At 46.1% G+C, this 26,664-nt stretch overlaps 1 protein-coding gene across 6 annotated transcripts in view; it reads left to right on the forward strand.

Annotated features, from left to right (window-relative positions):
• Positions 1-26,664, forward strand: part of LOC144685413 (serine/threonine-protein kinase Nek6-like) — a 344,126-nt gene that overhangs the window by 56,434 nt on the left and 261,028 nt on the right. The window contains exon 1 of one of the 6 annotated variants that reach the window (XM_078549869.1): positions 12,738-12,991. The exons of 3 other annotated variants lie outside the window; for them this stretch is intronic. The gene's annotated coding sequence lies outside the window, so the exon portion shown is untranslated. Of the gene's footprint in view, positions 1-12,737; positions 12,992-13,328; positions 13,398-13,829; positions 14,217-26,664 lie in introns of those variants that run through there. 2 more of the 6 variants (XM_078549871.1, XM_078549873.1) reach the window with 2 other exon arrangements.

A 26,664-nucleotide genomic window follows, 5' to 3' on the forward strand; every position in this document is an offset into this window, starting at 1 on the left:
AGGTGCTCCAAAACACACACATTCCAAAAGACACACACACACTGCAAAATACACACACTCCAAAACACACATATAAAATCCAAAACACACACAAACACTCAAACACACACACAGACACTAGAAAACACAGACACACACACACTCCAAAACACACACATGCACACAAATACGCACTCCAAAACGCACACTCCAAAACACGCACACACAGACACTCCAAACCACACACACAGACACTCCAAACCACACACACAGACACTCCAAACCACACACATACAGAGACATTCCAAAATACACACATAGACACACAGAGACACTCCAAAACACACACACACACTCCTAGGCACATAAACACACATGCACGCACACACACACACATACACACACTCCACAACACACACACATGCATACACACCCTTCAAAGCACACACACACATATACACATGCACACACTCACATACTCCAAAACACACACAAACACACTCCAATACACACTCCAAAACACACACACACTACAAAGCACACACACACCCTCCAAAGCATACACACACACTCCAAAACACACACACACTCAACACACCCCAAAGAATGTACACACACTCCAATACACACGCACTTCAAAGCACAAGTGTGTGCATGTACACACACACACACACACACTCCAAATGACACACACACACTCAAAAAAAAACACACACACACACAGCAAAATACACGGACGCACACTCCAAAAGACATACACGCACACTGCAAAAGACACACACACACACACACTCCAAAACACACACACACACGCCAAAACACACACACCAAAACACACACACTCCAAAATACACACACACTCACACACTCCACACACTCCAGAACACACACAAACACACCCCAAAGCACACACACACACTCCAATACACACGCACACACTCCAAAACACACACAGAGACTCCAAAACACACACACACTCCAAAAGACACAGACGCACACTGCAAAAGACACACACGCACACACACACACTCCAAAACACACAGGCACACACCCACTCCAAAACACACACACTCCAAAACACAAACACAGACACTGCAAAACACACATACAAAATCCAAAACGCATATACACATACACACAAACACTCTCTCTCTCCAAAATGCGCACACACACACTCACTGCAAAACACACACACACACACAGTCACACGCACACACACCAAAACACACACTCCAAAACAAACATAGACACTCCAAAACACAAATAATAACACTCCAAAAGGCACATTCCAAAACACACACATACTCCAAAACACACACACACACGCAGACACTCGAAAGCACACATACTCACACACTCCAGAACACACATAAACACACTCCAATACACACACACACACCCACTCCAAAACACACCATCCCCAAAACACACCCACTCCAAAACACACCCACTCCAAAACGCACCCACACAAAACACACCCACTCCAAAACACACCCACTCCAAAACACACCCATTCCAAAACACACTCAGCCCAAAACACACCCGCCCAATACGTATCCACCTTAAGGTCCACCCACCTTATAACACAACCACCCCAAAATGCTCCCACTCCAAAACACACCCACCCCGCAAAACACATCCACTCCAAAACATACTGCCCCAAAACGTACCCCCACAAAACACACCCACCCCAAAACACACCCACCCAAAACACACCTGCACCAAAACACACCTGCCCCAAAACACAGCCCCCAAAAACACACCCACCCCAATACACACCCGCCCCAAATCACACCGACCCAAAACACACCTGCCCCAAAACACAGCCCCCAAAAACACACCCACCCCAATACACACTCACCCCAAAACACACCCACTCCAAAACACACGTCCCCAAAAGACACCAACCCCAAAACACACCTGCCCCAAAACACAGCCCTCAAAAACACACCCACCCCAAAACACACCCATCCAAACTTATCAACTCCAAAACACACTCACCCTGCAAACCATACCCACCCCAAACCACTCCCATGCCAAAACACACCCACCCCAAAACACACCCACCCCAAAACACACCCACTCCAAAACACACCCACCTCACAACACACCCACCCCAAAACTAACCCGCTCCAAAATACACCCACCCCACAACACACCCACCCCAAAACACACCCACTCCAAACAAACCCACTCCAAAATGCATTCACCCCAAAACAAACCAAACCAAAAATGTCAACTCCAAAGCACACCCACCCACTAAACCACGCCCACTCCAAACCATACCCCCCCCCCCAAAACACACCCACCCGCAAACACACCCATCCCAAAATGCACCCACTCCAAAACAAACCGACTCCAACACACACCCACCCCAAAACACACCCAACCCAAAACACACCCACCAGCAAACACACCCACCCCAAAGCGCACCCACTCCAAAACACGCCCACTCCAAAACACACCCACCCCAAACACACCCACCTTAGGATCCACCCACCTTATGATATAACCACTCTAAAATGCACCTACCCCAAAACACACCCTCTCCAAAACACACCTACCCCAATAGACACCCACCCAAACATATCAACACCAAAACACAGCCACCCCCAAACAACACCCACCCCAAATCACACCCACCCCAAAACACACCCACCCCAAAACACACCCACCCGCAAACACACCCACCCCAAAATGCACCCACTCCAAAACACACCCACCCACTAAACCATGCCCACTCCAAACCATACCCACCCCAAAACACACCCACCCCAAAACACACCCACCCCAAACGCACCCACCCCAAACACACCCACCCCACAACGCACCCACCCTAAAACACACCCACCCCAAACACACCCACCCCAAAACGCACCCACTCCAAAACAAACCCACCCCAAAACACACCCACCCCAAAACGCACCCACTCCAAAACACACCCACCCCAAAACACACCCACCCGCAAACACACCTACCCCAAAACACACCCACCCCAAAACACATCCACCCAAACATATCAACACCAAAAGACAGCCACCCACAAACCACACCCACCCCAAAACATACCCACCCCAAAAAACACCCACACCAAAACACACCTACTCCATAACAGACCCACCCTAAAACACACCCACTGCAAAACACACCCACCCTGAAACACACCCACCCCAAAACACACCCACCCCAAAACACACCCACCCTGAAACACACACCCCAAAACACGCCCACCCCAAAACACACCCATCCATGACACATGCACCCCAATACACACCCACCCTAAAACACACCCACTGCAAAACATACACACCCTAAAACACACCCACGCCGAAACACACCCACTCCAAAACACACCCACCCCAAAACACACCCATCCACGACACACGCACCCCAATACACACCCACCCTAAAACACACCCACTGCAAAACATACACACCCTAAAACACACCCACGCCGAAACACACCCACTCCAAAACACACCATCCCCACAATGCACCTGCCCCAAAACACCCCGACATCAGGACACACCCACTCCAAATCATATTCCCACTCTGAAAACACACCCACCCCGCAAAATACATCCATCCCAAAACGTTCTCCCCCAAAACACACCCATCCCAAAATACACCTGCCCCATAATGTAGCCCCCAAAAACACACCCGCCCCAAAACACACCCACTCCAAATTGCACTCACCCCAAAACACACCCTCCCAAACATAACAACTCCAAAACACACCCAACCCCCAAACCACACCCACCCCAAACCACACCTACTCCAAACCACACCCACCCCAAAACACACCCACTCCAAATGACACCCACTCCAAATCATATTCCCACTCCAAAACACACCCACCCCAAAACACACCCACCCCAAACACACCCACCTTAGGATCCACCCACCTTATGACACAACCACTCCAAAATGCACCTACCCCAAAACACACCCAGTCCATAACACACCCACTCCAAACCACACCCACCCAAAAACACACCCAGCCCAAAACACACCCACTCCACAACACACCCATCCCGAAACACACCCACCCAAAAACACACCCACCCCAAAACACACCCACGCCACAACAAACCCATTCCATAACACACCCACTCTAAAACACACCCACTCCAAAACACACCTACATCAGGACACACCAACTCCAAATGACACCCACTCCAAATCATATTCCCACACCAAAACACACTCACCCAATAACACACCCACCCAAAACACATCCACCTTAGGGTCCACCCACCTTATAACACAACCACCCCAAAATGCTCCCACTGCAAAACGCACCTACTCTAAAACACACCCACCCAGCAAAACACACCCACCCCAAACCACACCCACCCAAAAACACACCCAGCCCAAAACACACCCACGCCACAACAAACCCACTCCATAACACACCCACACTAAAACACACCCACTGCAAAACACACCCACCTTGAAACACACCCACCCAATGCACACCCGCTCCAAAACACACCAACTCCAAAACATACCCACCCCAAACCACACTCACCCCAAACCACACTCACCCCAAAGCACACCCGCACCAAACCACGCCCACCCCAAACCACGCCCAACCCAAACCACACTCACCCCAATACACACCCACCCCAAAACACACCCACCCTGAAACACATCCACTGCAAAACACACCCACACTGAAACACACCCACTGCATAACACACCCACACTAAAACACACCCACCCCAAAACACACCCACCCTGAAACACACCCACACTGAAACACACCCACACTAAAACACACCCACCCCAAAACACACCCATCCTGAAACACACCCATCCTGAAACACACCCACCCTGAAACACACCCACTGCATAACACACCCACACTAAAACACACCCATTGCAAAACACACCCCTAAAACACACACCCCCAAAACACACCCACCACAAAACACTCCCACCCTAAATCACACCCACCCCAAAACACACCCTCCCCCCAAACATAACCACTCCAAAACACAGCCATTCTGAAGCACACCCTCCCCAAAACACACCCACTCTAAAGCACACCCATCCCCCATAACACACCCACCACATAACACACCCACCCTCCAAAACCCACACACCCCAAAACACACCCACCACAAAACACCCCCACTAAACACACCCCCCAAAACACACCCACTCCAAAACACACCCACTCCAAAACACACCCACTGCAAAACACACCCACTGCAAAACACACCCACTGCATGACACACCCACCCCAAAACACCCCCCCCAAAACACACCCACTCCAAAGCACACTCACCCCGAAACACTCCCACCCAAAAACACACCCACCCCAAAACACACCCGCTCCAAAACACACCCATGCTAAAACACACACACTCCAAATCACACAGACTCCAAATCACACCCACTCCAAAACACACACACCCCAAAACACACCCGCTCCAAAACACACACACCCCAAAACACACACACCCCAAAACACACCCGCTCCAAAACACACACACCCCAAAACACACACACCCCAAAACACACCCGCTCCAAAACACACACACCCCTAAATTAACATCTCCCAAAACGCACCCATCCCAAGACACGCCCAGACTACAACACAGCCAACCCAAAACACACCCCCTAAACACACACATCCCAAATCAAACCCACCCCAAAACATATCCATCACATGATTTACCCACCCCAAAATAAACAAACCTGAAAAAATAATCACCAAAACACATGCACCCCTAAATCCACAACTCCCAAAGCACACCCACCCAAAACACAACCACTCCAAAAACATACACCCAGGACACACCCATCCCACTATGCACTGAACCCAAAACACACCCAATCCAAAGTACACCCATCCACGATGTATCCAACCCAAAACACACACCCCAAAACACACACCCCAAAACACACTCACGCCACAACACAACACACCCACATCGCAACACAATATACCCACATCGCAACCCAACACACCCACACCACAACACAACACACCCAGCCCGAAACACACCCACCCCAAAACACACCCACTCCAAAACACATTCGGTCCAAAACGCACTCACCCCAAAGCACACCCACCCCAAAACACACCCACCCCAAAACACACCCACTCCAAAACACACCCACCCCAAAACACACCCACCCCAAAACACATTCGGTCCAAAACGCACTCACCCCAAAGCACACCCACCCCAAAACACACCCACCCCAAAACACACCCACTCCAAAACACACCCACCCCAAAACACACCCACCCTAAAACACACACACTCCAAATCACACACACTCCAAAACACACACACTCCAAAACACACCCACTCCAAAACACATCCGGTCCAAAACACACCCACCCCAAAACACATCCGCTCCAAAACACACCCACCCCAAAACACATCCGCTCCAAAACACACCCACCCCAAAACACACCCACCCCAAAACGCACCCACTCCAAAGCACACCCACCCCAAAACACACCCACTCCAAATCAAACACACTCCAAAATGCACTCACCCCAAAGCACACCCACCCCAAAATGCACTCACCCCAAAACACACCCACCCTAAAACACACCCACCCTAAAACACACCCACCCTAAAACACACCCACCCTTAAACACACCCACCCCAAAACACACCCGCCCTAAAACACACCCACCCGAAACACACCCACCCTAAAACACACCCATCCTAAAACACACCCACCTCAAAACACACCCACTCCAAATCATAATCCCACTCCAAAACACACCCGCCCCAAAACACTCCTGCCCCAAAACACACCCATCCCAAAACAGACCCATATCAAAATACCCCCGCCCAAAATACACCCGCTCCAAAACACACCCACCCCAAAACACACCCATCCCAATGCACACTCACTCCAAAACACATCCACGCCAAAACACACCCAATGCATAACACTCCCCCCCTAAAACACACCCATTGCAAAACACACCCACCCCAAAACACACCCACTCCAAAATGCAATCAACCCAAAACACACCCACCCAAACATATCAACTGCAAAACACACCCACCCCCCAAACCACACCCACCCCAAACCACACTCACCCCAAAACACACCCACCCCAAAACACACCCACCGAGACATAACAACTCCAAAACACACCCACCCCCCAAACCACACCCACCCCAAACCACACCCACCCCAAACCACACTCATCCCAATACACACCCACTCCAAAACTCACCCACTGCAAAATACACCCACCCTGAAACACAATCACCCACAACACACGCACTCCATAACACACCCGCCCTAAAACACACCCACTGCAAAACACACCCACCCTAAAACACACCCATCCCAGAACAAACCCACCCCTAAACACCCCCCCCAAAACCCCCCCCCAAAACACACCCACCCCAAGACACACTCACTCCAAAACACTCCCACCCTAAATCACACCCACCCCAAAGCACACCCACCCTCCAAAACATAACCACTCCAAAACACTGCCATTCTGAAGCACACCCTCCCCAAAACACACCCACTCTAAAGCACACCCATCCCCCATAACGTACCCACCACATAACACACCCACCCTCCAAAACACACACACACCCCAAAACACACCCACCCCAAAACACCCCCCCCTAAACACACCCCCAAAAACACACCCACACCAAAACACACCCACCCCAAAACACACCCATTCCAAGACACACTCACTCCAAAACACTCCCACCCTAAATCACACCCACCCCAAAGCACACCCACCCTCCAAAACACACACACACCCCAAAACACACCCACCCCAAAACACCCCCCCTAAACACACCCCCCAAAGCACACCCACCCCAAAACACACCCACCCCAAAACACACGCACTCCAAAACACACCCACCCCAAAACACACCCACCCTAAATCACACCCACCCCAAAGCACACCCACCCTCCAAAACATAACCACTCCAGAACACACCCACTCTAAAGCACACCCATCCCCCATAACGTACCCACCACATAACACACCCACCCTCCAAAACACACACAGACCCCAAAACACACCCCCTAAACACACACATCCCAAATCAAACCCACCCCAAAACATATCCATCACATGATTTACCCACCCCAAAACAAACAAACCCAAAAACATAACCACCAAAACACATGCACCCCTAAATCCACAACTCCCAAAGCACACCCACCCCAAACACAACCACTCCAAAAACATACACCCAGGACACACCCATCCCACTATGCACTGAACCCAAAACACACCCACTCCAAAGTACACCCATCCACGATGTATCCAACCCAAAACACACACCCCAAAACACACACCCCAAAACACACTCACGCCACAACACAACACACCCACATCGCAACACAATATACCCACATCACAACCCAACACACGCACCAGAACACAACACACCCAGCCCGAAACACACCCACCCCAAAACACACCCACTCCAAAACACATCCGGTCCAAAACACACCCACCCCAAAACACATCCGCTCCAAAACACACCCATCCCAAAACACACCCACCCCAAAACACACCCACCCCAAAACGCACCCACTCCAAAGCACACCCACTCCAAATCACACACACTCCAAAACGCACTCACCCCAAAGCACACCCACCCCAAAACGCACTCACCCCAAAGCACACCCGCTCCATAACACACCCACCCTAAAACACACCGACCCTAAAACACACCCACCCTAAAACACACCCACCCTAAAACACACCCACCCTAAAACACACCCACCCTAAAACACACCCACCCCAAAACACACCCGCCCTAAAACACACCCTCCCTAAAACACACCCACCCCAAAACACACCCGCCCCAAAACACTCCCACCCCAAAACACAGCCGCCCTGAAACACACCCGCCCTAAAACACACCCGTCCCACACACCCGTCCACATCCCCTTCCTTCCGGAAAATCCCACCCCCATCCAGATTGACCCCCCTAATGTCCTCCTCCCACCCCCCCTCCGCCCCCACCCCCCGGGTCTGTGTCTGCCTCCAAGTCCCCACCAACCATCCTCACCGTTCACCTGGACATCCCCGAAGGAAAAGGGTTGTGGCTGCTGGGTCACGGTGAGGAGGTGGAAGTGGATGCCGGGGGTCAACAGTGCTAGGGGAAAGGGAATGGTGACTGGGGCAGGGAGAAGAATGGGGGAGCTCAAGAAGAACTGTAGCACTACAATGCTGGCTAAATCAAAAATGAAATGAGAATTGTGTTGGGTGAGGACAGGAGCTGCCTGGGAGTGTGATCAGGGGGTGGGCGAAGATGCAGGTCGGCTCAGATGGACAACTGAAAGTGAACCCCAACAGGCAGCACTGAAAATGCTCAGGACAGTGAGATGACTGTGATTGGTGAAGGATCCTCTTGTGCGGGAGAGAGCTTGCATGTGGCTCCGAAAGGCGCTGCCACACACACACACACACATCTCCCTCCAGAATCTCTCATGGGCCGGCTGCCTGCAGCTGAACTGCTAACTTTGGCGGGGTGGAGGATGCAGAGGGAGGACTCGTGAAGCCTGTCAATGAAGCTGAAAGACACCATTACATATTATTCAGTGAAAGTGGACAGGTTTTCAGATTGTAAAGTGACAAAATGTGTTTACCCGTGCAACCAACTGCGATCAGAATTTCTTAACTTTTGAACTTAAACTTCTAGGTGCTGCCCTGACATCCTCAGCAGGGTGGAGATAGCCTGTGCAATCTGGGACAGTTCTGCCCTTAATTTCTTGCTTGTGGTACATAGCTTTACAGCGAAAATCCTTAAACATTTAAGTGAAAAAAAACAAGCCTTCCTTATTTCTAGTGAATTAGAAACATGAAACATTACATTCAAGTTAAGTAAATGTCATGTCTAGTCATGTGAACTACCAAAATTAGTGGGATGTGAAGCAGTAGACACACTGCATTCTCTTTTCCTCCATGCCCATCCCCTGCTTGGATGCTCCCCTTCAGGTAGACAGAAATGGTTGTGCATCAGTGTCAGCCATGGCTCAGGTGGTGGCAACTCTTGTCCCTGAGTCTGAAAGTTGGGGGTACAAGTTCCTGTCCTGGAGTTCGACACAACAATCTCGGCTGACACTCCAGTGCTGCACTCTCAGCCGTTCAGGTGAGATGTTAAACCAAGTCTGCCCACTCGGGTTGTGTAAAAGATCAGAGGGCAACTGTTTCAAAGAGGAAACCGTGCATTATCCCCAGTTTTCTGGTCAATATTTATCACTCACTCAACATCACAAAAGCAGATGATCTGGTCACTGTCACACTGCTGTTTGTGGGGACTTTCTGTGCACAATTTGGCTGCCACATTTCCAACATTACAACAGTGTCTGCACAGCAAACATACCTCATTGGCTGTGAAGCACTTTGGGATGTCCTGTTGTGAAAGACATTGGGCGGAATCGTCCCAGATTTGCACAAAATGCAGGAGCGGGCGGGAAAAAAGTCGTTTTACCCGCCAGCTGCAATAGCAGGTTTTTGCACCTATTGTCCCAGCCCTCACCCTGCAGCCTCTGCCCTTGCCTGAGGCATCTTCTCCCCCTTCCCCAAGCAAGTCCTCGCCCTGCAGCCATTGAAAAGCTATCCCCGCCGTTTGGCTGATCTGGTGGGTAGAGACCTGCCCGTGAGCACCCCCTAAAAGTGATGTGGTGCTGCCTGTGAAGCCTGGCGCTGGTGACCCCGAGTGCTGCCTGAAACAAGGTAGACAAACAAATCTCGAAGTCCCCGAGGGAAGAGCAGCTCACCAGGTGCATGTCACTTAGGCGCAGTTGTGAAACACACAGTGTGATTGGGTGATCCAGCGTGGGGGGGATGACCCCAGTGTGCTGGGCTTATAATGAGATGCTAAAGTATTGAAATTAAGTTCCCGATGTGCGGTGACAGGGAATGCGACCCGCCATTGACGGGCGGAGTGGACGATCGCAAACTGGTTTCACGACGGCGTGAAGCATATTTTTGTCCTTCTCACCATATTGTTGCTCCTCACACCCGCCAGGACACCATTACAAAAGGGAATACATTAAGCACTTTACTGGCTGTAAAACAGTTGGAATGCCCTGAGGTGGAGAAAGGGGCTATATAAATTGGCCAGGATTGACCGGTTAGATGGTTAGATGGTGTTGCTAATAGTTCCAAAGGCCCGGGTTCAATCCCCATACTGACCAGTGTGTCTATTCCGCCTCAAAGCTCCGAATGTCTTATATTCAAGGCTGAGTGAGACAAATTTTCAATCTACAAGGGAGTCAAGGGGTAAGTGGGGCAGACAGGAAAGTGGAGTTAAGGCCAAAATAAGATCAGTCATGATCTTACTGAATGGCGGAGCAGGCTCAGGGGGCCAATGGCCTCCCTCCCATTTCTAATGTTCTTACTTTCCTTCCTTCATAAGGGAAAGTCTCAACGACAAGAACTTCCATCCGTTTATTGTTTGAAAATCAGATGACAGCAGCTGTGCCCACTAGCTTCCATTTGAAAAAGAAATGGGGGTAAGTGTGCTGTCGGAGTGAGGATTCAGACTTCTCCCGATTCAGCAACCCTTCAGTAACAATAGAGAAAGCTCACCCCTCAGCTTCAATACAGTGGGGCAGGCTTTTCTCCACACTGTTAGGGGCTGGAGCAGATACTCCTGGACCAAGTGAGCTGGTGAAACTGCAGAACACGCCACACACACACAGGGTTGATCACTGAAAAGACAATATAATTTTAGAGAAGTGTGAACATTCCCCTTGCTTCATCCACAGGCAGCGACTTATATACTCATTAACCCTTTCCACTGCCAAGAGAGTGGAGAAGGATTCAATAAAAAAAAGCCCACAATCATAAACTGAAATCATCCCTCCCCCTAAGCAAGATACTTCTTGAACTTAAACTCGGTCAAATCGAGCGGTTCCCAAATTAAAACAGATGTCGGAAATGCTCAGCAATCCAATCAACATCTGGAATAAAAAGATAGACTAATATCTCATCAGAATAGTCACATTCATGTGGTTATTAATCTTTCTCTTTCACTTGCTGATTCTCCTTCTGCGTCGCTTCAGCACTTCCAATATTTATTGATGGATTTTTCTTCACCTCAGAGCGAATTTCTACTTATCTGGAACTGGCCAGGTTCAGCTTGGGACGCCACTATGGCTTTTCACTTCTTTCGGAACCCAGCTTGGTTTAATTCGCTTCTTCACGACGTTGGATTCAGCTGCTGTTTCCTGCCAATATTCCTGAGAAAGCGATTAGCATTTGTTTATTTCTCTAATTAGGAAAAGCAAGTTCATTACAGTCCTCTGCGTACGCCTCGTGCTAAAAAAATATTCCCGATGGGCGTACCCGCTCCCTAAATCTGGTTCAAAAATATACTTTAAAACTGATGTTAATAATGTGAAAGGTCATGAGCGTTTCCTCTTCTGAAAGCGTTCCACACGTTAGATCCTTTTCCGATTCCATAAGTTTATTCATGCATTCCTGTGGAAGGTTCGTTGTGGATGAACTATTACCAACTGTATCATACCAACTCTGCACTGTTCTCCATAAGGGTCTGACTTTTAATAGTTTTACAAGGGGTCGAGGCTTTAAGAGTTGAGCAGTAATTTAGATGGACATTATTCTGACCATGGTGATGAAAAGGCTCATTCATCACTTTGCCAATGAACCTAGAGAGTGATTACACAGTCAGAGCGTTTTCAACAGCAGCTGGTTCAATGGGTCCTTGCAGACTGTAACAGGAACCATGTGAAAGTGTCTTGTGATGACGATCAAGTGGATGAGTTGTAAACACTTTCTTTGTAAGCCCGAGTGGGGAAGGCAGTGGGAACTGCGACCGCGGAGGTTCGTGCTGGAAGTGCGCTGCTGAAGGGCGGCAGATTAAGTCCAAGCAGAAAGATGTGGAAGGATAGCGGAATCAACGTTAACCTCTAGATTTATCCTCAGGAGTTTTTTTTCTCTCTGTATCTGATTCGCCTTCAGGCAGACCTCACAGATTCTGTCAGGTCTGGGCGACAGATGTGAGAGTTTGAGGTAAGAGATCAGCTTCTAGATTTCAGGCGTGGGGAGAGTGACTCGAAAAAGGGGGTGGGGAAATAGCAAAAGATGGAGCAGTTTGGAAATAGGCAACCTGGTCCGAACCTCCAAAAACATTGGTCATGATTCTGATCGATCTCCCTTAAAGGGCAAGCTTTGGAAAAAGAGGAAAACACATAATGAAATTTAATCTAGTACTTATGTTCAACTAATGAGCGCCAATAATGAATATGTTGAGGGACCAGCTGCAAAACATTATTGATCCTCACAATGACTCAGTCAAACCCTGGGTTAATGATTATATTAATCGTTCTGTATTCAGCTGTCTGACATTCTCACACTCAGTAACTCTAATTTCGCCAGTACAGCAGCATTCCTCTTTGAGAATAGGCCACCACAGTGAGTAAGCATGCTATCTTTTTACCTACAAAATCCAGTCTCTGCTGATAAGTTGAAAGTCTTGCTTTTTTAATAGGTGATATCTGACCCTGGCGAAATGAGTTGGAAAATCTCAGCCCCTAATCTCCCCATAACGCCAGGCGTTGCCGATCTCACATAGAAACTGTACAGAAAGCCAGTGTTGGAAATTTAAAAGACCGTACTCGTGTGGTAGAGAGTGGAGCACCGTGGAAAATGACACACAGAAAGGAAATGGTTTGACCCTGTAATTATACTAAGTGAAGGAGTGAATGACTGTTTAATGTATTTGCCTAAAATTACTGTTGCTGCTTTTTAGTGGTCATTTTAACCTATTTATTTCAAATCAGTTAAAACCTCTGTTTTTTTTTGGCGGGTGGTGGGGGGGGGAACTTTTACTCCAGTTACTTTGCTAAGGTGAAGTATCTTAGGCCACATCATATGAGCTGGAGTATGCCTTAACCTGCCTAAGATCAAAGTAATTTGTCACAGACACCAAGGTTTGAACAGAAAACTCTTACCACTTTCCTTCAGCTTACCGGTTATACTGGCCGGAATTTTGTTCTAGCAGCGGGATCCCTGTGATGGGCCTGAAAGCGGGGGAGTGACCCCACTTTGGGCATCTGTAGGACTCAGAGCCGCATTTTAAGGGGGGAGGGTGCAAAGGCAACTAATTGTTTGCCGCTGGGGCAGCCGGCCGTACTAAGGACAGCAGATCGCCCCCAACAAGTGCTCAACATTCTTGGTAGTGCCACTGAGAGTGGAGGAAGAGGACTCCCTGGAAGGATAGCGCCTTCCCAAATGGGTAAGTGTGGTTCGTGGGTACTGGGGCCAGTAAGGCAGGCGTTGGTGAGGGGTTGGGATTGGTGAAGGTAGGCGGCATCATTGCTGCTGGTAGGACACCTCCAAGGTCCAAATAGTGCCCAAACAGGAGGGTACCCACCGCCCCCCACTACCCACCCCCAAGCCCACTGGTAGGCTGCTAGGGTTTAACTGACGGTCTCCCCACATGGTGTAGGGCCTACCCAACCCTGGTAAAATGCCAGTGGCAGCAGGAAGAAGTCTTTAATTAACCACTTAAGTGGTTCAGTTGGCCCCTGCGCATGAGGGCCGTGCATCACCTTCCCCTCCACTGACAAGATGGCATGGCGGTGGGTAGATGGCTGGCACTCCAACCCCCTGCCTTCCCTCATCATTTTACAGGCCCACTGACTCCCAGCCTGTCCCCAGAGGACTGGTAAAATTCAGACCATTGTGTGTCCTTCTATTACCTTCTTTGACTTTCGATGGTCTTTAAAACTGTGGCTTAAACTAAAACCTGCCAAGCCGATATTTTAAACTGCGAATTAATATGTGAACAGTATCGATGTAGACTTACACCCCCCTCCCTTGGAGTGCCAAATAACAATCACATCTGCTGCATTAACTTCACTGCGAACTTGATTTGGTGCAAGGACCCTGAATATTTATATCTGTCTGGTAGTTTTAGATGGATCATGAATTGGAACAAGGCAGGCTGGACTAAAGTTCCAAAAACATGACAGGTACAAAGAACATTTTCATATGTACCTCCAAAACTCACACAGGTCTGCCATTCAGAGCAAGCAATAGAACACTTGTATTTGAATTGAATGGCATGGATACTTGTTGTGGATATAAATCACTATTCTGGGACTATCATGCATCAATTCAAGTTAACCCATTTTCTGGGAAAGTGCCTGTTTTACATGACAGAGAAAGGAACTATATTACTATATTACTTCACAGACAAAAATGCTTCATTTGTGTCACAACATCATATAAAATGGTTGAGGAAGAAATTTCAATCGAATCTGTTTAGTGACAACTGCAACCACCCCAAGGAATAATTTAAGTGTTGCCAGGAAGATGTAATAATTCTCATAATATTATTGGAATTTATTGTAAAATAGAGTAATTGTGCAATTTGTCTATGTGTCTATATGTGTCTCTGTGTGTGTGTGTGTGTGTGTGTGTGAGACTTAATTGAATTAGAGGCAGCTAGTCTGGGTGCTTTTGATGTGAGAAGAAAAGTTAGGTTTGAAATGTTAAAAAGGTAAACATGGGCAAGTTTAGAAATATTGGTGTCAAAGGAACATTTGCATTTTGAATAAACCAGACTAGGTTGTTTACAAAAGAGGGAGTGAAATGTGTCACCTAGCCAGGTGAAGTTTAGAAACAGTGTGTTTATTTTTCCCAAAGTTACTGGTAAAACTTAGTGCTATGAGAGGTTTTTATTATCAGGGAGGTAAAGTCCAAAGACATAGTGAAACAATGGGTATTCGCATTCAAAGAGGAAGATATGTCTAAAGGAGAGGAGACGGTTTGTAAGGGAAGGCATTTTTAAGATCTAACAAGTGTGAAAAAGCCTTCAGCATCTATGCCTCAAGCTGCTGTCTCCAGGGACCGAAGTGAAGAGAACTCACTTCGTACTCGACTTGGTCAGGGTATTATGTTTCTTTGCCTGGGTCTTTTAAAATCTGTGTCCTACTGTTGCCTTAACAAAAGTGTAACTGGAATTTAGATTGATTAGGGGATTTAGAAGTTATCGTAGTAGTAATTTGTAGACCTATGCATGTATTTAAATAATTTCTCTTATTATTAAATGTTTAACTTAGTTTCACAAAGACCTATAAGACTTGGTGGTCTTGGGCACGCGTCTCGAAAATTATACAAATTGCAAACAAGTTGTGGCAGTTGTTTCAAGTTTCCCTTTGGGATTTGAACAACTCGGCATTTACCATCGGCTGTGCCATAACAGTGTCAGTGAGAATAACGAGTAGGAGGAGAGAGTTACATGTGAATAATTTGTCAGAAAAAGGTAGGAGACGATTGCTCGGGACAACATTTTCCGCCAGGGGTTTAGCTCAATGGAAAAATAAATGTTAGTAAGCAGGTGAGTAAGATAGTAGAAGCATAAAAAGCAGGAAGTAATGTTTCAGCTGTTAATAACTGCAACTCAGGGACTTGCTTCCTTCCCAACATAGGTGAAAGGAAATTAGAAAAAAAATACTTCTTAGTTACAAAAACCAGAGAAATTTAAGCAGCATTGTGCCGAACTGGTGGAAACAAAAATTGAACTCTTATTCAGAATTCCAATTGCTTGTGCACAGAGCAAAATTTTGAAGCAAGATCAGCACAGCTAGAAAGCTAGAACTTATTGTTTAAATTTAATCTAAGTATAGCGTAATGCAGTTTTTATGAACCCAATATATCGCAAAAGTTAAACTGTAGTTTGAAAGAATTGTGTAAATGAATTAATAGTATCAATGTGTCACATTAATGCTAAAATGCATTGATATATAATTTAGCAATGGATTGATTGCACCAAACATGATAGAACTTTGAAAAACTGCAAAACCAGTATTTACCACATAACGTAGAAAGCTATTTTGAAGTCTTGCAAGGAAAATAAATACTTAAAATAACGACTCAACTACTATCTCGAAACACACAATTGTGTGGCAGTGAGGCTGTAATATTATAAAAAGTGCATTTTGTAGATTATGTGCACCTATACTCTTCTGGCTGCCTATTTTGAGGCTAACCTCACCGTGACACTTGTTATAAAATGAGCACCAAACTGTAAACTTTTCTGGTAATGTTAGCCTTTCATATTCTCCATATTTTAGACATGTTTCATGTCGTGTTGCCTGAAGGAGATTGCAATGTTAGAAATTGCATTAATAAATATTAGATTAAATACAGGTATATAAGCACATATTTTGTAAATTTTGCTGCTATTTTACATACCAAAACTATACGATATTTTATTTGAATGTACTAGATCACAGATCCTAATTATAAATGAATATTGTTAACCCCAGGACAACTGCCACAGAAAAACGTTACTAGATTTTGGCTAAAACTTGCATCACACAAGGGCCAAGCAATGACCATCTCCAACAATGAGATTCTGATTCTCTCCCATTGACATTCAATGGAATTATCACTGCTGAATGCCCTAACATCAACATCCTGGGTGTTACCATTCACCAGAAACTTAACTGAACCAACCATATAAATACTTTGTCTACAAGAGCAGATAAGAAGCTAGAAATTCTGCAGTGAGTAACTCACCTCCTGACTTGCCAAAGCCTGTCCACCAGTTACAAGGCATGACTCAGGAGTGTTATGTAATACTCTCTACTTACTTGGATGAGTGCAGCTCCAACAACACTCAAGAAGTTTAACACCATCCAGGACGAAGCAGCCTGCTTGATCAGCATCCCATCCACCACCTTAAACATTCACTCCCATCATCACTAGCACACAAAGGCAGCAATGTGTACCGTGTACAAGATGCAGGGCAGTGACTCACTAATGCTCCTATCAACAGCATCTTCCAAACCCACAACCTCTACCACCTAGAAGAACAAGGGCAGCAGATGCATGGGAACACCACCACCTGCAAGTTCCCCTTCCAGCCATGCACCATCCTGACTTGGAAATATATCACCGTTCCTTCACTGTGGCCGGGACAAAATCCTGGAACTCCCTCCCTAACAGCACTGTGGGTGTACCTAGACTTCATGGACTGCAGCGGTTCAAGAAGGTGGTTCACCACTACCTTCTCCAAGGCAATTAGGGATGGACAATAAGTGCTGGCCCATCCAGTGATGCCCACATCCATAAATGAATTTTAAAAAATCAATTTATAAAGATGCCTTTATTGAGAAACTTTGCAAGGCAACATGTGTAGCCCAACAAATATCCACATTCATCTGAGTATAGCGATTCTATTCTGTGTTTCAGTCTCAATTACAAGTATTATAAATTCTTTGCGTTGTAGCTGTTTGGTCAAGAAGGTCGATACTGGTGTTTATGCTCCACAGGAGCTTCTTCACACCCCTGTACAAAAGGTACATAACTAGGAATATTCATGCAGCAGCTTTTATGAATCTGAAGCCACCTGCGTCAAGATCTATCTTTTTCAGTTCATCTGCTTGGGGGAAATGGACAAAATAAACAGCCGGATGGATATTTGTTTAGTCCAGTGTTTATAGTACAATTGATGCCTGACTTCTCTCAGAACACTTAGTTTCCTTTGATTTTAATAGATGCTATTAGTCACATTGATTACCTGGTTTCTTTTGCTCTTGTGTGCTTCTTACTATTTTTATTACTTTCCTTCTTGATGTGTATATAGAAATTCTTTGCACAGTCCACAATTCCCTTTATTTTGAGACAAATAATCTTAATCCGCCTTGTGTGGGTTTCTTTCTTATGATGTACTCATAAATATATATCATAAGATCAGAAAAGATAGGAGCAGGGGTAGACCATTTGGCCCATCGAATATATAGGACAACATAACACTAGATACTTGGTTGATTCAGACCTTTGTTTGAATTTGCTGAACAGACATTCATTTAGTTGATAATTGAAAGCAGCATCCATTGACATGAAGGAAATAAATGCATGAAACCCTTGTTGTGTAATGCTGTTACAAGCCTAATATGATTTTTCAACTTTCAACTGACTAGAAATGTTGCAGTTTGAACTGAGACAGAACAAACTGCTTAAAATGCAATGCCACATTCCAAGGTGGAGGTGAGAAACCAACAAAAATCACCCTCAGGGGAGTGTGAAGAGAGAGACATTTCCTATTATCCCGACACCCATTGAAACTCATCTAAGGAAGAGACATTAAAAATGCAAATTACTGAGTGTTGAAACAATAGCTGCTACAGATAGACCCACCCAAAACCTCTCGGAAATACACAGTTGGTGAAGGAGAAGGCTGCCAGCCACTAGAGAGGGATTGCAAAGTGACACAGGCATTGTCAAGAAAGTCTTCAGCAGAAGAAACACGCTGAGAGCTCTCTCCTTCTCTCTCTTTTGGAATAAGAGTGTCGCCTGGTTCAAGAAGACAACTCTACCAGAAACCTACCAGTGAGCTGAGATCTCGTAATAATCTTCTACATCTAACTGCAACCAAGAAACCACCTAATCCAAATCGGCCAGAACGTTTAAAATCTATGTCTCTAGGACAATCAAAGGACACTTAACCATTTATTCTTTTACCTTTTTTTATTTGGATTCTAACTCCCCTTATATCTGATCTGTATGCGTGTGTGCGTGCCTGAATGATTGCATAAGGGCCAAATGCTTGTGGTGGCATCTTTATTATTTTTCTCAGGTATTGCCTTTTTGTTGAAGTTTTTCATCTTGCACTCAGCAGGACAATTCGGAAGAATACCAAATGCAAAGGGAACAACAATTTACATTGTATGAGAAGATTGGTTGGCAAGTAGTAGGGGCATTGCCACTGGTGGTGTATTCTCCATGGCAACGTCTCTACCAATCAGAGTCCACTTGCCAAACAATCAGCACTCTCTTCTCATACAGTATAAATTGTTGATCCCTTTACATTTGGTATTCTTGCGAATTGTCCTGATGAGTGCAAGATGCAAAGCTTTGACAAAAAGAAATCACTTTGCTCAGCAATACTCAGATTCTCAGGTTCAGTGGTTAATAAATTTGCTCTTTCTTTGACTCAAGAAAACCTTGTTTGATTGGCTCCTTATTGCGCACAACTTAAACAGTAAAATACATTCTGATTGGGAGAAACTTAAACCTTTGTTGTGACAAATTGAGGAGTTTGAATAGAGGGGAGCCTGCTCACCCCTCCTCACCTGGTCATAACAATGCATCCTTGCCAATCCTAATATGCTTGCCCCCAGTTGGTGTTAGATATGTTTGTGTGGAATCTACATAATTTACATGGAACACTAGAGATTCTTTTAAATCTGATGTGTAGTTGTTAGTTTCTCAGAAAGAGACAACTTTATCACAGAATCACACAGTGCAGAAGAGGCCCTTCGGCCCATCGAGTCTGCACCGACACGTGAGAAACACCTGACCTACCTACCTAACCCCATTTACCAGCACTTGGCCCATAGCCTTGAATGTTATGACGTGCCAAGTGCTCATCCAGGTACTTTTTAAAGGATGTGAGGCAACCCGCCTCCATCACCCTCCCAGGCAGTGCATTCTAGACCGTCACCACCCTCTGGGTAAAAAGGTTTTTCCTCACATCCCCCCTAAACCTCCTGCCCCTCACCTTGAACTTATGCCCCCTCGTGACTGACCCTTCAACTGAGGGGAACAGCTGCTCCCTATCTACCCTGTCCATGTCCCTCATAATCTTGTACACCTCGATCAGGTCGCCCCTCAGTCTTCTCTCCTCCAACAAAAACAACCCAAGTCTATCCAACCTCTCTTCATGACTTAAATGTTTTATCCCAGGCAACATCCTGGTGAATCTCCTCTGCACCCCCTCCAGTGCAATCACATCCTTCCTATAATGTGGCGATGGGAATGAGATAGATACTTATGAGGAATACAGTACATTTTGGAAGAAAGAATAAGGAGTGCACATACTCACTAAGTGGTAGGAGGGCCAGAGGGATATTGGGGGGTGGGATTTTTGGGTTGTTGGGCAGGAGCGGCAGGCGGGAGTGCCCGGGAGCAGCTGGGAAACGGTCCCACTGCCCGCGATTGGCCCCGACCACAATTTCACGCTGGCTGGCAAATGAACGGGCAGCCAGTGTGGGAGGCGTGCTGAAGAGCTCAGCGCTGCTGGGGTGGGTGGGGTGGGGTGGGGGGCGAGAGGAGGGGGAGCGCCAAAGCCTGAGCGTGCGCGGGGGGAGCGGGGGAACTGCCTCAGGGAGCGGAAACATTGTAAAAATCAAGAATAAAGATTTTGAAAATGTGAAAAACATGATCCCACATGGGACTCACTCACATGAACCAAGACAAAGTGAAAATGCTGTCGAAACGTAAAAAAAAAAAAAGAATATTGGAAACCTCAGCCCGCCCCGTGGACGAGGTTTCCTAAAAAGCCCAAAGGCTGCCTGGCTGATTTGCCCACCTGCCAACCATAAGGTTGGACAGGCAGCGGGAAAGTAGCTTTTAATTAATTGATTAATGGCCTTAATGGGCCTCTTAATTGTCGGCGGGCGCGCTGAAATATCGCGAGAGTGCGCGATGACGTTGGGACACTCGCCCGGACTCATCCCGTGCTATTTTACGCCTGATCGGGACGAGCGCGCGTCCACGTATGGGATGTAAAATCCTGCCCTGGGAGATTTTTGTTAGGTACAGGTATCAAGAGATATGGATTAAAGGTGAATAAAAAGGGTTAAGGTACAGATCAGCCATAATCTAAAAGAATGCCAGAACTCATGTTCCCATGATTCCATCACACAAATACTTAAACCTAGGTAGAGAAGTTAACGGCCTTAATAGGCCATAGTAAGAGACATATGTGATACTGGATGTTGGAATAGAAGTATAAAGTACAGACAGAAGCAAAGAGGCAATGGCAAATCACTGGCTTAGTCTGCAGCTCACATATGGTCAGATAGAAAGAAAAAGGCTGTGGTATTGTGTCCACTTTGGAGATGCCTGATCAGGCAAATATCAAGGATGTTGAGAAGGTACAAAGAGACTCAGGGACGAGAGGTTTTAGTTGGATGGGACAGTAGAAATTCTGGGGGTCTTTTCATGAGAACATTTAAGAGGAGGTCCAGTAGAGGTGTTCAAAATTATGAGCTGTTTTGGGAAGGTACATTGGGAAAAGAGCCACTCCCACTGGCTGGTGACTTTTTAACTGGGGAGCACAAACTTAAGATTGTCAGGGAAATGTTAGGTTAGGATTCACTTTTACAGATTGTAACGGAATGGTATACCTTAGCAGAACAGTGGTGGAACCGGAATCCATAGCAGCTTTTAAAAATAACATCTTGAGCAGTAAATAAAGAAAAGGGTAGGGGGGGTTAGTGATGGGAACAGAATGAGGCAGTTAGCTATTTCAGAGAGTTAGCCCATAAACAATGGACAGAACAGCCTCATGCTGTGCTGTAAAATTGTATGATTCTTTATATTTGTTGCCGAAATCGGGGATCTTGAATTATCTTACGACTCAACTCTATCGTGCTCTAAGCAGCCCTGTCCTCGATTTCAGCATAACAAATCCTGAAATGTTAATTACTAACAAAATAACATGACTGGCAAGGGAGCAAGTGGCATCATTAAGCAGGAGAGATAAACCTTGCTCACTATGGATATACATATTAAGTCAGAACAAATGTGAACAAAAGCATTCTTGCTGCAAAGTTTTGCTTTTGTGACCTTGATTACTACTCTGTTTGCTATGCTGCAGCTCATTTGTTTTATAATTTTGCTGACGTTTTGTTAAAGCTAAAGACCCCTTTTCAACAATCTTCTTATTAACTTGGGGTCAGTTTAATATATTCCATGTCAGCCCAACCCAAACTCCTGGTGTATGCAGGCTAATTAAGAGGCAGATCATCAATAACTAGGCTGCAGCAATACATTTTAAATAATGTAAGAAAGAAAAATGATCTAAATAAAATACTTCCCAGGTTTTCAATATTTTTTTCAGTACACTAACCCAAAGTCCCCACACGCCTGGGAGAAGGAGCAGTGAATTTCAATCAGCTTACACACACATCGCTCAAAGGCTCATGAACAGATCCCAAACTGTACCACAACAGGCTGTAAACAGTAACACAGCCGAATGCAGAGGTTGTCTCTTCCTGAGACATTCTATTTTAAACCCCCCAGGATTATCCCGATGAAAACAGAGTGGAGGCAATGAGCAGGGTTTTCCACTCACGCAAAAAACCCAGGCGGATTAATGGCAGGAAAGGTTCACACCCGCTGGAAGTAGCGTAGGATCCCCCTGTCACATTTTCTGGGGTCACCTTGATTCCAGTACCGCCTCCAACTGGGGACTCACCATTCGGGCAGCGAGGCTGGAAGTTCCACGCTACTGCAGCAGTTAAAGCCCCGCAGCAGCTTCCAGGGACGGTTTGCTGAGAAATATTGGCCTGGATTTTGTGGCCAGAATTGAAGGAACAAGCACTCATTGTTTATTTATGCTTAGGGCTGCCCACAGACTTTTAATGTTTTTTTTTTGCGTAACAACTTTCATTTATTAGCGTTCCTTTCCAGTGCGGTGCTCCTTATAGAGGGGACCTGGGGCATGTGTGAGCAGGGAAAGTAACTCATCCGCCAATTAGATTGCCAAATCCTCACTGAGACAGGCATGGTGTAAAGCAGGAAGTCTGAGAATGAATATTCCATAATTGTAAGAGTAAATTTTCAGTTTCAGAGAGGCTGCTAGGCAGTGATTAAGTGCTGTAAAAAAAATCACTTACACTCAAATGGACATGCCCTAATCTTTTCTATTTAGGGGGTATCTAGTGGGAAAGTACCACAACTTCACACCTGTTGTAGGGTGGCCGAGTTGTATTATTAGTAATAGAGTTGAACTGCAGACACTTCTTAAGTGGAAACATTAAGTTAATTTACAATATACTCAACAGCAACTACATGTGTGCTTTCAACTCTAACTCTTTCTCTACACTGTCTACTGAGGTAGCCTGTGCTACTCTCCTATCAGTTACTACAGATCATGTGATCTTTCCTAACACGTATTATTCTTAAAGGTACATCACACAAAATAAAACCATAATTACTACATTCCTCCCCCTTCAACTTGGCTTTACATATTATATTTACAAGCACTTATTTTTTAAGACAACATAATATTTACACTGGGTAAGGAATTTACAAGTTCAGTCTATCAGGTGGTTTCCTGGTACGTGTTGAATGTTGCAGCTCCACAACTTCAGATTCTTTGTCAGGAACCTCCTTTTCCAGAGTTGCCTGAACATCAGGTGCTTCGGTGGGCACTCGCAGTTCTGTATCCTCAACTCTTACAGGAACATCAGACATGTCAGTGCTGGGTTGAGTATCTTCGACAGGAAAAGCAGACCCGGTCATGGTCACTGGTGGAACCAAATCTTGGTGATTTATCTCTCTCTTGCTTAAATGGTCCACATGTTTATGGATGATCCGGCCTTCCACCTCCACGTGGTAAGATAGAGGTCCAGTCACCGCACTTATTTCACCCGGTAACCACTTTGGTCCTTCCCTGAAGCTTTTCACGTATACCGGCTCTCCCACGGCAAATTTCCTCTCACGACTATACCAGTCGTGTCTAGTTTTCTGGTTTCCCTGACTTTATTCCACCTTCCCCTCTAAATTCGGCATTACTAAGCTCAATCTTGTCCCGAGACGGTGTTTCAGCAGTAACTCTGCAGGTGTGGCACCTGTTGTTGTGTGAGGGGTAGTCCTGTCATGAAAAAGGACAAATACTAGCTTGGTTACCAAGGAATCGCCAGTTAGCTTTTTCATGTCTGTCTTGAACATTTAAACCGCTCTTTCGGCCAGTCTGTTTGAGGAAGGGTGGTATGGTGCAGTTTTTATATGAGTGACGCCGTTGAGGCTGATAAACCGTTGAAACACAGCATTTGTAAATGCCGTGCTGTTATCGGTAATAGCTACTTCTGGCAGCCCGTGAATGGCAAAACTCTGACGTAGTTTCTCAATTGTAGCGGCCGACATTGGTGACTTCACCTCATATACGTCCAACCATTTTAAATGGGCATCGACAATGAGCAGAAACATTGGGCAGACTCTTCGGCGGGTGTTCCGACATCACCGCGCGTCATTCAGATATTCAGTTCAGCGGGTGCGCACTGGAGTTGGCTGCACTCCTGCCGAACAGTCAAAGGCCAATTAGGGCCATTTAAATTCCAATTAAAATAATTAACTGAGCTGCCCGTCCAACCTTAATTTGGCGGTGGGGGGGGGTGGGGGGTGGGGGGTGGCAGGTGAAGAGCCCAGGCGGCATTCGCATTTTTCATGAAACCTCATCCACGGGCGGGATGAGGTTTCATGAAGGTTTTTAAAGTTTAATTAAATTTTTCAACAAAATTCACTGACATGTCCCAGCTCATGTGAAACTGTCACATGAGGGGACATGTCTTAAAACATTTTTTCTGTCTTTATTAAAATTTTTAAAGATCAAACTAATCTCCCTGAGGCAGATCTTTGCCAGTCAAATATCTGAAGGTATGTTCCCCAATTACTGTAGTGGAAACTCCCGTGTCCACTTCCATTCTAACAGGTTTGCCATTTACTTTCACTGTGACAAATATTGGTTCTGTCTTTCCAACTTTCAGATCAAACAACGAGTAAATGTCAGAATTTGTTGTTTCGGGCTCTTCTACATTGTAGATTTCATTGGGCTTCTTCACCACCTGCTTTTGATTCTTTCCTTGCGCTGCCTCATTATTTGTCCATTCCTGAGACAATAGTAGCATTCGGTTTTTTTAAAACTGCCAATCACTAAAAGACTGATTGTTTCCATCTCTGTTGAAACCATTCTTCGATCTCACTGCTAAGCTTTTTCTCTTTATTCTCCGGCTAAGTGGGGGCTGTTCCCCGCTTCTCGGCAGAGTCTTCCCTTTTCGCGCCACTTTCAGCTGGGGTTTCCCACCCCATGTGGAGGACGGCGCCATTTTGAGGACCCTGTATTGCTTATGAATCTCTTACAGCACTTTCCATGTCCAGCGCTAGCTCTAGCGCCTTCTTGAAATCCAGATTCGCTTCGGACAATAATCTTTTCTGAATAGTGTCCTTTTTCACACCACACACTAAACGACCCCTGAGCATGTCATTCAGAGTTGTACTGAACTCCCAATGTTCCGTTAGCTGTGTCAGATTTGCCACGTGACATGCAATTGCCTCACCAGGGGCTCTATTTCGCGAATTAAACCTGAACCTCTGCATCGTGACTGAGGGCTTGTGTTGAAAGTGACCCTTCACGAGGTCCACCAATTCATCAAAATTCTTCGAATCTGGGGCACTGGGTGCCGTCAAACTATGAATCAAACCGTAGGTTTTGCTCCCACAAGTACTCAAGAGGATCGCTCGCCTCTTTTACCTCGTAATCTCGCTCGCTTGAAAAAAGAACGTGAGGCATTCTGTGTATTGAGACCAATCGCCTGTGGCTGGTTCAAAAGGATCAATTCTCCCAAACTGTGGCATTTCGAGAGAGGATAGCTTCTTCAATTCTAATGGAGCTTGCTACTTACAATCACTGGGCCATGTGTAGTGCCGATTTCTTTATAACTTGATTTCTTCTGTGCAATCCTGTTTTATCCTCATCACCAGTTTGTCGTAGGGTCACCAATTTGTACTATTAGTAATAGAGTTGAACGGCAGGCTTTAGGTTTATTTACAATATACTCAGCAGCCACTACACGTGTGCTTTCAACTCCAACTCTATCTCTACACAGTCTGTTGAGGTAGCCCGTGCTACTCTCTTATTGGTTACTACAGATCATGTGATC

The sequence above is a fragment of the Cetorhinus maximus genome, chromosome 10 (genome assembly GCF_964194155.1).
Source record: "Cetorhinus maximus chromosome 10, sCetMax3.hap1.1, whole genome shotgun sequence".
Classification (NCBI taxonomy): Eukaryota; Metazoa; Chordata; class Chondrichthyes; order Lamniformes; family Cetorhinidae; genus Cetorhinus; species Cetorhinus maximus.